The sequence below is a fragment of the Rhinatrema bivittatum genome, chromosome 6 (genome assembly GCF_901001135.1).
Source record: "Rhinatrema bivittatum chromosome 6, aRhiBiv1.1, whole genome shotgun sequence".
NCBI classification, from domain to species: Eukaryota; Metazoa; Chordata; class Amphibia; order Gymnophiona; family Rhinatrematidae; genus Rhinatrema; species Rhinatrema bivittatum.
In genome coordinates, this window is record NC_042620.1 from 319,501,333 (window position 1) to 319,513,664 (window position 12,332).

The 12,332-nt window shown below is 43.9% G+C and overlaps 1 protein-coding gene across 2 annotated transcripts in view; it reads left to right on the plus strand.

Moving 5' to 3' along the window:
• LOC115094477 (neuronal PAS domain-containing protein 2-like) overlaps positions 1–12,332 on the plus strand; it is a 192,158-nt gene that overhangs the window by 38,720 nt on the left and 141,106 nt on the right. The window lies entirely within an intron of this gene.

A 12,332-nucleotide genomic window follows, 5' to 3' on the forward strand; every position in this document is an offset into this window, starting at 1 on the left:
ACTTCATGTTCAACGAAAAATAAGAGCAAGATTGGTCAGGGCACAGCCTTCAAATTCATTTTGTTATTGATATTTTGCTTATTTTAAACATTTGTAAATTGTTAACCAAGATACAATTGCTGTTTGTGAGTTTACAGACACTTGTGTTTTTAATAATCTTTGCTCTCAATAACCTGCTATGCAAAACAGAGGTCTTAAGCCCAAACTGTTGAATTACTTCTGCCCTCAGTTTTAAACATTTTAATAAACTGAGTTGAATAGGTTATGTTGTTAAGAAGTGTGGAGAAAGTTTGCAGTTTCTTATAACAGTGTATTAGTCTTTGCTCTGGGTGGCTGCATGTTTAGTCCATATCAGTCTTTCAGGATCACAAGTATTGACAAAGAGGCCGATGTACTAAGGTGCATAAAACTCTGCGCACTACTCGCAGAGTAGTGCGCAGAGCCTAGGAGAAAAATGTGCACATAGTTTTACTACAAAAAATTTTCACAAGTAAATCAAGGTATCCTTAATTATTTTGCAAAATCCTGCTTGCAACCAAATTTTGCATAGTCTTACTATGCGCTAATTGTAGATTTGCTTATTTGCATAATTTTGCATTGCAGTCATGGACTGTAAATTTAATGTTTCACAAAACATAAAAGTATGGGCAAAATGTTACTATTTGCAAAGGCAGAAGATTTTGCAACGTCCGCTTCATATGTTAAAATGATTTGCCGTTTTTGTGCATGAAGCGGACTTTACGAAATTTTCTGCAAACTATGATAGGAATGGTGAGGTTAATACGGCTTCTTCATAGGTTTAATATTTTTTCTACACACATGAACTGGAAAGTATTCTTAGGAAAAAACAGATTTTTTAGGGAGATTTACATAGCCGTGATAATTTACCACAGGAGAAGAAAAATATTGCAAGGGGTGGTCCCGCAATATTTGAGTCTTGCCCCGGGAATATATTTTGGCAGTTTTTTGGCAACATTTTTTTATCTCAGAAAAAAAATCTGCAATAAAAAATATTGCCTCAAAATGGTGAAAAATGTGCGAGGGCGGCCCCTCCCGCCCAGGGCTGCCATTGGCTTAAAGGGCCATGTGGCCCAAAAAAAAGCCTCTGCCCCCTGAAAGTGGCAAGATACCACCAGAGGGCTCGACAGACCCCCATCCATCTCCCTCGCCACCTGTCAATGTAACCCCGTATAGAAAAATAGAGAAAAAATAGATTTAAAACTCGTGCGGTGATGCCCTGCCCTTTACCTAAATCCCTCTCCTTTGAAAGGAAAAAACCCTCCGAGTTCAACCCCACCCAGTCATCTAATTCTCCCATCCTCAAGACCCCCTGCCCTCCATAAAGTACATCAAATCCCTGGGGGTCTATTAACCCCACCCTCTGACCCATTAAATAGATTCCTGGTTAGCTAGGATGCCCCTCCCCCCAGACCCACCCATACTTTAACGTGAAATCCCTGGTAGTCTAGGAACAGTCCGGAGCGCCCCCTAGCTTCGGGTCAGTCGATGCCCCTATTTTTGGATGGTGGGTGGGGATCTGTCAAGACCCTGGAGGGCATTTTTTTGGTATGGGAGGCCACCTTAAAGAGGATAAATGTTAATATCCCTGGAAAAAAATAACTACAACTCCTTCATAAGTGAGAAAATAACACGACTGATTCTTTTCTAAGTCAGCAGTGTCGTTATTTTATTTGCATTTTATTGCCTATGCATTAGTTGCTTTGCCAAAAGTAGGCAATTTAATGCACGCAAAGCAACAAATTTAAATTGGAGTGGAATTAAAAAAAAAAAAAAAAAAAGCACAATATCGCTGTTAGGATTCACGGTTGGCAGGAAGGCCCCCCGAGCCGCTGAACTTACCTTCGATGCTGCCAGCAGCTGGCTGTGAGGCCACGGCAGGACACTGCCAGGTTCCCCTCATGCGGCATGAGTCGCCACCATCACCACCATTCCTCCAATCCTCCCTGGGCGAGTGCACACTAGTTAAAGGGCTCATGGTGGGAAAATGCCCATGGTGACCACCGACAATGTCAGTGCCTCAGCCCTATGTAAGGGGCTTCCCAGACTTCCTCTCCTCGCCTCAGCAACAGATCTCCTGCCTAGCAGAGTTGTGTTGCTACAGAATTCCTGCATTCCCAGCCTCATCCTGCCTTGCCTTCCAGTCCTGCCTTGCTCTTCCAGCCCAGACCATCCAGCTTGTGTTGCTTGTTGTCTCATCTAATATTTTCTATGTGTCCATGTTCACGCTTGTCTTGTCGCTCTGGATCTTGACCTCTTACCTGGACCCGGCTATGTCTGCCTGACTTTTCGTGCCCGCTGCCTGCCCCGCCCTTGGCTTTCCTCTGACCCTCATAAGCCTGCTCTATCTCTGGTGTGTCTCTGGACTCTTAAGTACTGGCTGCACCCTAGGGACCCACCTAAGTCCTACCGGCTGCCATAATCCAAAGGCTCCACCTGTGGAGGAGGCGGCTAGTAAAAGTGAAGCTCCAGACAGTCCCGCTGCAGGGCGTGTTTGCCAGCTGCTGGCGTAGGCCTCGGGGGTTTGTCCTCGAGGCTGCATCAATTACACCGCAGCACTAAGGGTTCACCACCCATCCCCTATACCTTACAATCACGAATATCTCATGATATTACTGTGTAATGGGTACCTGTGAAGTTACAATCAGGCTGATACACTACAGTGTGCTCCGGTGGAGCGCACTGTTAACCCGCATTTGGACGCGCGTTTTCGACGCGCTAGCTTTACCCGTTATTCAGATATGTAGTGCTGTGCCAAGTGTGCAGCGGGTTTGACAGCCGATGCTCAATTTTGCCGGCGTCGGTTCTCAAACCCGCTGACAGCCACGGGTTCGGAAACCAGACGCCGGCAAAATTGAGCATCCAGTTTTCAACCTGCAAGCCACGAGCCAATTTAAAATTTTTGTTTTTTATTTTTGATTATTTTAACTTTTGGGACCTCCGACTTAATATCGCCATGATATTAAGTCGGAGGGTGTACAGAAAAGCAGTTTTAACTGTTTTTCTGTACACTTTCCCGGTGCCAAGAGAAATTAACGCCTAACTTTGGGTAGGCGCTAATTTCTGAAAGTAACATGTGCGGCTTGGCTGCACATTTTACTTTCTGTTATCGCACGGGAATAACTAATAGGGCCATCAACATGCATTTGAATGTTGCGGGCGCTATTAGTTTCGGGGGGGGGGGGGGGGGGGGGGGGGGGGGGGGGGGTTTTGGACGTGTATTATTAAGTCAGAGGTCCCAAAAGTTAAAAATAATAAAAAATTTAAAAAAAAAATTTAAAATCGGCCCGCAGCTCGCGGGTTGAAAACCGGATGCTCAATTTTGCCGGCGACCGGTTTCCGAACCCGTGGCTGTCAGCAGGTTTGAGAACCGACACTGGCAAAATTGAGCGTCGGCTGCCAAACCCGCTGTATCGGCTTGAATGTAAGTTTACATTTCTTGTAACTTGCTTTCAAGATCTTGCATGGTACTTGCCCCCAAGGCTATGTTGGAAATCATCATTTAGAAATGTACCTTCACAATATGGTCATCAACTTCATCTCCCATCAGTTAAAGCCTTTAAAAATGTTAAACCACAAAATAGATCATTCTGTATGATGATACCTAAGTTATGGAAGGATCTTCCTTTGTCGATCAGGAAGGAGAAAGATCTAATGCAGTTTCGTTACAAAATGAAGACCTGGTTGATGATGTCTAAGTTGGTACTAACAGTAGAAATTTGACCTGTTTCAAATTTGGAAAGCCGTGTCTATATTGGTATTTTATACATTGTTGGTTTTATTGTTATTTTTATGTTTTGTTTTATTCACTCTGGGGTAGATTTTCAGAGGTACGCGCAGGCGTACATGTGCGTGCACTACCCGGCGCGCGCACATGGACGCCCAATTTTATAACATGCGCGTGCAGGCAGCAAATGGCCGCTGTGCCGGGAGCCTCTGACCCCCACCTCCCCCATCCCCGGACCGCCCGCCCCTCCCCCTCCCCGCCTCTTTTTGCAAGCCCCGGGACTTACACGCGTCCCGGGGCTTTACGTGCGTCGCCGGGCCTTTTGAAAATAGGCCCGGCACGCGTAACCTTTTGGAAATCCGGCCCTCTATGTACATCGCTTTGGAAGATGTTTTATGTAAGAATTGGAAAGCGAACCATAAAGTTTATAAATAAACAGCATTTATCACGTTATAACCTTATCGCGGCTTAGTAAATCTAGGCCTTTGTGACTAAGCACAGATACTGCAGAAAATAGCCTTGATGTGAGAGTAAATGAACAGTTCTATTTCCTGCTCACATAACAAAAAGCAAATTTAATTAAACAAATTGATGTAACTAATTCAAGCATGCTGTATGCCTTCCATTCAGGCAACTTTAAAACATTTTGTGCTTAGTTACAGTATGGCAACATCTTGCTTGTAAAGCCCTTGCTTTCAAGCCTTGGAAATTACTGTAATAAAATGATTCCTGATTTTTATTCAGAGCATAGCAAAGGCTCAGCTGAACAAAATGTCATCCGCAAACTTTTGTGTTGCTCGTGCGGATCTCATAAACACCCTCCTTTTGTTCTCTTACCCAGGGCTGGTGTAAGGGGATTAGGCGCCCCTAGGCACCTTGTGCTGTGCACACCCCCCTCCCCTCCCCCCCCCAGTCGCAGCCCCGACTTCTACCTCTCGCGAGCAGCCCCTAATGGTTGGCGTCCAAGGCTGAGGCCTCTCTCCTAGTGCTTCCACCGGCCCTGCTCTTGCCCCATTGTACAGTACAGCATAGCTGACACAATAACAGTTTTGCTTTTCCATCGTCACCAGTTTCAATTTGGATTTCTTTTCAAACTCTTTCCTTTCAATTCATCTTTTTCCATGGCAGTGACTGTCTTATCTAATACATTTCCTTCAGTTCTTTCTGCTTCTGATTTACTTGGTTGATGGTATATCATCATATGGGGGGAAAAAAACCCCACAGTTACTGCTCATGATATATATATATATATAAACATATATGGTTTTCTCTTTTTTGAAGCAAAATGATATGAAAACCGCAATGAATTGGAGTGATAAAACCAAATATGAATTACCCACCTCAAAATGCTTATTTCATAAAAGGACCTACATATTACAGAGCAATGTGGGACAAAAGCATTGTGACTTTGCCCAGTGGAGCATATAAATCACGCCCCCACACTGTCACGCTGTGGAAGGCCCTTATGGAAGAAGTGGTGAGGACAAAAACAGTAAACAAATTCAAAAGGGCATGGGATAAACACTGTGGATCCCTAAGGGCTAGGGCATGGAAATGAAGAAAAGAGTGCATGAGAAGAACCGCATGGAGCAACAGTTACTACTCTTAACAAAGTAGCTTTCATGATTTTTGACGCAATTGCAAAATCGCTCTCTGCTTGAACGGCGGGGGTGAATGAGGACTTGGATTTAGACAACAGCCAACTCTGAGTCCTGACTTTAAGGTCCAGGGTACTGATATGCAGACATTAGGGGAAAGGCACAGGACTGCTTCTAAGGCCAAGTCCAAAAGCAAAGCATGTTCAAGCAGTAGCATTGTCTGAATTATGTTGCTAGTAATATTACTACCCTTAACAAATTGATCAATGTATGGATTATGGTACAAATTTACAATGGGCAATTTATCTTCTGAAAAAGAATCACTGGAAAATCATTCAAAATTACTGCAACATTCTTTAATCGCATCTGGCCCAGGTGCAGACTGTGTTTTGTGTTCTTCGTCAGGGGTTTAAACTTGTGGATGAAAGCTTATGATTCTAGGAAAGGAAAAGAGATTTTTTTTCCTCTTTTTTGTGTCTGGGAAAACATCCTTGATAAATCACATTAAACTTCTTTATTGACCCTTCAGTGGAATGAAACATAGGCATGGTGAGCTGGAAAATATGTAGTGCTGTGCCAAGTGTGCAGGCAGTGTGTGTGTAACAGGGCAACCATGCTGTTGTGTTCGGTGGACTGCAGACCTGTCCCGCAGCCCACTGCCCTTACCTTTCAGTCCAAGCCCGTTCTCACGGCCTCCTGACACTGTGCCTCTCCAGCAAGAGTGGCCCCTGGACTCTCACTAGCAACCGACGGGTGTCCCCCTCAGGATGTGGTAGGAAGCCATGCCGCTCCAGCTGGCCACTCTTCCATGAGGCAGGACGCCACTGAAACCTCAGGGTAAGCCTGCCTTCTGGGACGTTTCCTCCCTAGTCCCTCCTAGGTGCACATGCAACCGATTCCCCCACATTTAAATGGTCAAGTGGCGCTCTCCGATGACATCACTGGCTGACTGATATACAACGCTGCTCCAGACGCCCCTCCAGTGACTCGGCAATAGGTCAACTCCTCCTAGAGAAGTGCTTTGCGATTGTTCCTGATTCCTGCTTCCTATCTCTGCTGTGGTGTTCCTGAGTCCTTGTCTTCCATCCTTGTTTCCTGCAATCTGGTTTGTCTCTGGATCTCCTTGTCTATAGTGAGTCTTCCTCTCATCTGTCTGCAGCGTCTCCCCATGTTCCTGTGGGCCCATGTCTTCCTCCTCTTCATCATCTTCCTTGGATTGATCTTCTGGCTTTGACTTTGGACTGGACCCTGATGCAGCCTGATCTCTGCCTGCCACTGACCACAGCCTGTACCTCATCTTTAACTGAACTCTGCCTGCCTCCAACCTCGGCCTTGACCAGACTCTGCTGCTCGTTGCCTGTCCAGATTGTGGACTGACCCATAAGAACATAAGAAATTGCCATGCTGGATCAGACCAAGGTCCCGCTGTGCTAACCTGCTTCGTCTACCAAGCTTCAGATCTGCAGAGGCACATGCCTAAGTCCAGCTGGCCCCAGTACCTGAGGGCTGAACCTAAGGGAAATGAGGGCTAGCTTTGGTGTAGTTCCATTTGGGCCTCTGCTACTGCCAGCTCAGCCTGCCAATGGAGGTGACCTGTAGGACTCCTCCCTGTAGGTTGCGTCAACTCCACATGTATATGGCCAGGATCAGTCTACTGCCTGATCCCAGTAAGATGGCAGACAGACAGAGGGTTAGTAATCTTGCTTGTATGATGTGGGTTACCTGGTAATACCTGGCTACTCCTTCCTGGAAAGTACTATGGCCTTGCTTGCTCATGGCAGTCAACTGGTCTTGAGAAAAGCTTCTCCCTTCATTCTTCATCCTTCACCTTTCCCCATGGTGTTGGGGGGGGAGATGGGAGAGATAGGCAAACAGCAGAAGGGGGATGGGTGAGTGAGGTGGATGCTGCAGAATCTGTAAGAACCGGTGTGTTTCCAGAGCTGTTGCTTCCTACTGTCCCACCTGTGATAGGGGAAGTGATTCTGCAATGGGAGAGTCAGTTAAAGAAGACTCTGAATTCTCTGTGGTTGGCCAGCTGGCAATGCAGGACTTTGCCATGAGGGTAGGTTCATGCCATGGTGTAGACCTCAGCACCACAACTGATTAGTGAGGTAACTGTACTACCCCAAATCCTGGAGTTTTCTAGACTTTTATTTCCTGGCTACTGGGGCACAAGAAATTGTATTCTCCAACATTATTTTCTGTAATTCTTATAGGATTGAATGGATGGAAATGACTGCCGGCTTTGATGAGGTGTCTAGAATCTGGAGAAGACCAAAAACTTCTGTATAAGGGTTCTTTTGCTTACAGAAAACTCCTAGCATCCTACCCAACTTATTTGGAAATCTAGGAGTAGAGGTCCTCAGGTGTCAAAAAGTGTTCTGGATGCTCAGGCAGGGAGTTAAAGGGGATTCCTGGCGATCCTTCCTCTGATCCAAGAGAAGAAGGAACAATGATCCAGGACCCCAGTGATGACATAGGTGACTGAGGAAGGGTCCTTGACTGTTTTGGAGGGGAGTATTCTCTGACTTGCTAGTCTTCACTGCAAGTGATTGGTGAAGACTCAAACCACCTTACGGGGGTTTTGAAACTATTCCCCTTGGGACAGGATTTGAAGGGATTCTGTCTTGAAGAAGCAGATTTAATATTCTGAAAAGGAGAGGTTGAAGAGTGCCCTCCTTGTTCTTAGTCACCAGGGAGGCAAAGAAAGTCTTCACCAACTATGGGTCCAAGGGCTTCCATGCCCTCTAGCCAGGTATCAATGGTGGAACATCCTCTTCAGAGACCAAGATGGAGTCTTCTTTTAGACCCTCTGGATTTTGAAAAATTTGTCCTTGGGCCAGTTAGAAATTAAGAGCACCATGGAACAAATGGGATCTACTGTATCCAGATGTACGCTTTGCTCCAGTAGTGTTGATGAGGAAATTTCCGTTGAAATAGGAAGAGTTAAGTGGACCATATCTCCTTATGTATCTGCCATCCTATGGAAGGAACTGGAAATTTGATGAAAAACTGCTTCAGTAGCACCAAGGCCTGTTGTGTCAACAGTGCCAATTCTTGTTCCAAGGATAAAGGCATCAAAGGAGGAAGCATCATCGATGACCAGGCTCAATTCATTCCAAGGCAAGACGCATCAATGGTGCTGGGACACAGTGCGTCAATAGCACAGGGACATGATGCATCAGTGGTGCTGCAGGTCCATGCATTGGCAGTGTTGGGGCTTGATGCATCAAAGGCGCCAGGACTCCAAGTGTCAATGATACTGGGGCTTGATGTGCTGGTGAATAGTGTGTCAGTGGTGCCAGTGTTTTATGTATTGACTACATCATTGACACCAAGGCTTGATGCTTTTTCAGCACCGGTTGCACCGCCAGCTCCAAGGAATGAGGTTTCTTTTTGCTAGTCCCTGAGCCCTGCAACAATTACGAATGGCACTTTTTCTGCTTACTCAACTCCTGATGAGGTGGAAAGGCCCCAGGCCTGCTCCAATGAGGGGGAGAGTTGCTCAAGGAGCTCCTACTCAATTTGGCACCTAGGGAGCTAGAAGAGGTTCCACTCCAGGAGAAGGAATGACTACACTCCTCCATCTTCCAAGCTCTGGACTTCTGAGAGTGTGGAGACATCTGGCCATAGTAATAGCAGATAGACTGGTCATGATTTGGCCTTAGGCATTGGTAGCAGATATTGTGTCCATCAGTAATGAACATTTTCTTAACACATACATAGACTTTGGAGCCACTGATGGGTGGGCTTCTTCATGCTAGACATTTTCTGTGAAAAAGTTGCTTTTTTAAAAATGTAATTATATTATATTTATTTAAAACATTTAGGCCACATATAACCACAACTCTAGGTGGTTTACGAATCAAAACACCGATAATAAAACAACAAAACTAACATAAACAAGCATGATGTATAGAAGGCACATTCTGAGCTAATACTTATATGGACAAGAAGAGAACAACTGACTGGCAGCCAATGCAAGTCTTTTAGTACTGGTGTAATGCATGCTCTCTCACTAAGCCAAGTAATCAACTGAGCAGATAAATTTTGAGGCAGCTGCAAGGCACATAATGCAGACAATGGCAAAGTAACATAAATAATTACTATAGTCCAGTGAAGGGAGAATCGTGGCCTGGACTACTATTTAGCAATAAGAAGTACTGTTTGGGGGGCTGCCAAGGCAGCAAGGCAACATAATAAACAATTTTTTAAAGATACTAAGAGACATATTAAAGAAAAACAGAAAGGCAGGGTACATATCCATGCTGATTCTTGGATGAAAAAAGTGAGGAGCTCACGACGCAACATCCGTACAGGAATTCCCGCACATGTTCTGTACAGCAAAAGCTCTATGAGCTAAGAGAAAAGGATCCATTTGGCATCACTGGATGATGTCACCCACGTGTCATGGCTAATTCAGCCCTGCTAGTCAACAGAGAAATGTTGTTGTTATTGTTGTTGTTATTATTATTATTATAAGGCAGCACTATTAAACTTTAAGAGGTACCCACACTAATTATGCTAAAATATGAATAGCATTGAGGGCTCTGAAGAGCCATATATTAACCCAAGCTGTGCACTGAATAACACAAACACAATGTTAAATCTTTAATCAGAATGCATTTCTATATATACATTTACTGATATTAGAATCCTGGAATAGTCAGTAATTTTCAAAAATAATTTTATTTTATTGGGAAATGTGGTGGACATGCAGTGATAAAATAGATGCACAGTCTGAATAACAAAAAAAAAAAAATCTCCATCCCACTCTACTTGGTGTGCATTTAGCACAGAGATGTTCCTTTATTTCCTTTGAAGTCATACATTGATTTTACTATAGAATGATTGTGGTGTGCAATTTGCAGACAGCATGGAACAGCACCTTAATTATTAGAGGAAAGTAAATGTGCAGGCCTTTTATCCTGTAAAGGTCACCATACACCATTTTTCTTCCCACTGCCTTTAAATGGCTTCCACAGGAAAAGGACATAGTTAAATGCAAATAAAGAGAAATGAGAGACTTATGCCGCTGTTTATAAGACATAATCTTCACATCTAACTCCACATAATTGCCTTTGACTGGCATTATGTAGGCGTCCTGAAGACAATGTCAATTAATAGAATTCAAGAGTACTTTTCACTGGTACTGTTCACTACCAATCGGACTATCATTTTTTAGAAATCTAACAAAATTATAAAAAAACTAATTTGTGTTTTTGATTTACCATTTTCTAAACTTTCACATTATTCATGGAAGTTCCAGTTAGTCTTACCTCCCACATATACCCCATTGGATTTGGCTGTTGATTGGTTGAGATTGGTGAACTATTGAAAAAAAATACTATAGTTTTGATAATATCATAAAACAGCATTTGAGCATGTCTGCTCAAACAAATACAGCTTGATTACACAGCATTTGGAAAGAGTTCTAACATTTAATATAAACGTAATTGTCTCTATAGATCTATTTTGCTTGTTCTGATTGGTTGGGTACTTCCTGACCTTTGGACTTCCAGCAGAGCTGAAAACCTCTCCCAACTCCACATGCCACCATTATGACTGGGAGAAGAGGAGGGAAATGGAGGTTAAAGTGCCCTGGATCATCATCTGTGGCTAAGGGAAATTTTCCTCTATCTTTCCAATTAATCTAGTAGTTGATATGTTCCAGAGGGACATAAACCATAGCTTCATGTGAAGCCTGGGGTAAGCGCAACCCAAGTCTATTTGTAAGATGTCAGTCCTTCAAGAGTCTTGACTGTTATCTCGCAGCTAGCTGGAAGAGCAAGAGCAAAGCTTGGACATTAATGTGAATGGCAGTGAATAACTTGCCTTCCAATTTTTGTGCTCCAACCAGGTCTTTGGTTTGCTGGTGACTCTTCTATTAACTCATAAAGGGCCAGCCTGATGTGAGAGAGCCGATGGAGAGAAGAAACGTTGTTGGCAGCATTAGAAACATAAAAATGACTAAAAATGACAGCAGAAAAAGACCATATGGCCCATGTAGTCTGGCCATCCGTCCAATGTAACTAGGCCTTAACAATTCCCATCACCCCCTCAGAGATCCCCTGTATTTATCTCATGCTTTCTTACATAAGAACATAAGAAATTGCCATGCTGGGTCAGACCAAGGGTCCATCAAGCCCAGCATCCTGTTTCCAACAGAGACCAAACCAGGCCACAAGAACCTGGCAATTACCCAAACACCAAGAAGATCCCATGCAATTAATAGCAGTGGCTATTCCCTAAGTAAACTTGATTAATAGCAGTTAATGGACTTCTCTACCAAGAACTTATCCAAACCTTTTTTGAACCCAGCTACACTAACTGCACTAACCACATCCTCTGGCAACAAATTCCAGAGCTTGATTGTGCGTTGAGTGAAAAAGAATTTTCTCCGATTAGTCTTAAATGTGCTATTTGCTAACTTCATGGAATACCCCCTTGTCCTTCTATTATCCAAAAGTGTAAATAACCGATTCACATCTACTCGTTCAAGACCTCTCATGATCTTAAAGACCTCTATCATATCCCCCCTCAGCCATCTCTTCTCCAAGCTGAACAGGCCCTAACCTCTTCAGCCTTTCCTCATAGCAGAGCTGTTCCATCCCCTTTATCATTTTGGTTGCCCTTCTCTGTACCTTCTCCATCGCAACTATATCTTTTTTGAGATGCGGTGACCAGAATTGTACACAGTATTCAAGGTGAGGTCTCACCATGGAGTGATACAGAGGCATTATGACATTTTCTGTTTTATTAACCATTCCCTTCCTAATAATTCCTAATGTTCTGTTTGCTTTATTTTACTGCTGCAGTAAACTGAGCCGATGATTTCAAAGTATTATCCACTATGATGCCTACATCTTTTTCCTGGGTGGTAGCTCCTAATAAGGAACCCAACATTGTGTAACTACAGCAAGGGTTATTTTTCCCTATTTGCACTTGTCCACATTAAATTTCATCTGCCATTTGGATGCCCAAACCTC